At 41.6% G+C, this 2540-nt stretch overlaps 1 pseudogene; it reads right to left on the bottom strand.

Moving 5' to 3' along the window:
- Positions 1–456: 456 nt before the first annotated feature.
- On the bottom strand, positions 457–1611 carry LOC144304720 (protein FAM3C-like; annotated as a pseudogene).
- Positions 1612–2540: the final 929 nt, after the last annotated feature.

The raw sequence follows: 2540 nt of genomic DNA, 5'->3' as shown, positions 1-2540 counted from the left end.
GAATCATTTTGCTAATATTTGTTAAATAGGACTATATTATATATTAATATATATGTTATATATATATATATTCCCATAATTTGTTCAGTTATCCATTGCGTATACTTTAGAATCAAATTGTTGTTGCCATTGCAGTCTAAACACGGTACTAAAATGTGCTTGGGAATGGCTTAATGGGCGTTGTGCACAACTGATGAATTATTGAAAACTACGTCTGAAGCTAATGATGTAACACATGTTGGCTAATGGAATTTTAAAAAAGAAGAAATGGCTCAGTGATTTGTGCATTTGTTCATGATGTCTATTTACAAAGATGTCTATTTACATTAGCAATAAAAAATCCTGATATCAAAAGGATGATCTCCTTCACACGTTGAGATGGCTGCATGCTCTTCAAATATTTACATGAAGTTTCGCTGTGCTAGCTCTCCCATTAATACTGAGAGTGTACTTTCTTCAATTTTCTCCATAATTGTCTTGCTTCAGGGGGATACAGCCTTTCGTTTCTGCAACTTTGGGCCATACTTCATATTTGCTTGTGCCTTTATGGGCTGCTTAATGGATTTTTTATCTTAATGTCTCTCCCACCGCAGAAGGCCTAGTTGTCTCTAAAACCAAGATTAGTGATAGATTCACTCCACAATTCAATGCCTTGTCACTGAGTTTGATTGCTCTGTCATCATACATTTCCATTAACATGATTTGCCCATCTTGTATGGACCTCAGAAACTCCATAAATGAGGCCACATCTCCTCCCTGCGTGTCAAAATATGTGTTATCTAATACTTCTGTTTTTTCATTTTCCACTGACCCCTCTTCTTACATTATTCTTAACACCACTCATTAAATGCCATATGATTTCACTCATATGTAGAATTTAAGAAGCAAAGTAGTTGAACATAGGGTAAGGGGAGGGAAGGAAAATAAAATAATATAAAAACACAGAGGGAGGAATACCTGGGTGGCTCAGTGACCAGGTCGTGATCCTGGGGTCCTGGGATTGAGTTCTAATGCCTATGTCTCTGCTATGTCTCTGCCTCTGTGTGTGTGTGTGTGTGTGTGTGTGTGTGTGTGTGTCTCATGAATAAATTTTAAAAATTTAAAAATTTAAAAACAACGAGGGAAACAAACCATAAGGGACTCTAAGGAGCAAACTGAGGGTTGCTGGAGGGGAGGAGGGTGAGCACTAACTGGGTGACGGGCATTAAGGAGGGCAAGTGATGTGATGAGTACTGGATGTTATATGCAACCAATGAATCACTAAATTCTACCCCTAAAACTAGTAATACTCTGTATGTTAACTGACTGGAATATAAGTAAAATCTTCAAAACAAAACAAAACATTATCTTCCAGGCAGATTTTTGGTCCACCACATTGGCTACTCCACTTGCCATTTTTAAAAGCAAAATGATTCTCAGGGCAAGATTTTGACATCTCGCAGTTATATTTGGAAGGTTTTGTTGATTGTGCAGCCATGTCCAATGCTGACCTTGCAAACAGATTTCCTAAACTTGCATCCACTTTTATTTCAAATACTTGAAAACTAACATAACCTGTGATAAATATCCTGCCACAGCTGCCACCAACCTTGCAGCCCCTGCCACCCTCATGTTTGGCTTTTCAGTCTATAGCCCTTCTAATTCAATAAGCTTCAGCCTCCTGCCCACCTGTCTGCCACATGCCCTTGCTGTCAGGCTTCTCAGCCGTCATGATCCTGGAGTTCTGGGATTGAGTCCCACATCGGGCTCCCTGCTCAGTGGGGAGTCTGCTTCTGCCTCTCCCTCTGCCTCTCCCCAGCTCATGCTCAATCTCTCTCTCTCAAATAAATAAATAGATATTTTTAAAAAATAATTTATGCTGGCCTTCCCCTGGGGCTACTCCCTAGGGAGAGAGGGGGAGCCAGAGGAGCCTGGGAGCAAGCAGAGGAGCAGGAGACCATGCTGGCAGTGGTTTTGAGGCAGAACTGACGGCTGAGACCATGACCTGTGCCAAAATCATGAGTCAGATGCTCAACTGATGGAGGCCCCCTTCCACCCCCTACCCCAGGCACCTCTAACCTATGCCACGTTTAAACACACATTCTGTTCATCCTTTTGACTCTCAAACAAGTGTAGGATCAGAAACTGATATTGTTCTTTTTGCTTTTGTTACTCAAATGAATAAATCAATAAACCAAGCACCATGTTTGAGGGCATCAGCAGATCAGAGAGTGAGGCAGGATTTATAAAGCCAGGAAAGAGTTGATACTCAGACCCCATGACTCTGAATATCTGATATTTGGGGGAAACCAATGAACAAAGAGGGAAGCCCTTTGAACAAGGCCCTGGTTCTGGAAGAGAGATTCAGGGTCCTGCCTAAGAGAGATACAAGGATACAGAGAACGGGCAAGGTATGGCCTCACTGCTACAGTTACTGCCCTAAAATGTGATTGCAGAAATTGTGGGCAACACAGCAGATTGCCATCTTCTACACCCAGAGAGCATCATGTAATCTGTGCTGTTTTATAGTTGGCCCTGGAATTCTCTAGTTAGCCACTGGG

Source organism: Canis aureus, chromosome 3, assembly GCF_053574225.1.
Source record: "Canis aureus isolate CA01 chromosome 3, VMU_Caureus_v.1.0, whole genome shotgun sequence".
NCBI lineage: Eukaryota > Metazoa > Chordata > Mammalia > Carnivora > Canidae > Canis > Canis aureus.
Note: the sequence above shows the minus strand (reverse complement) of the source record. Positions and strands in the feature narration are given on the sequence as shown.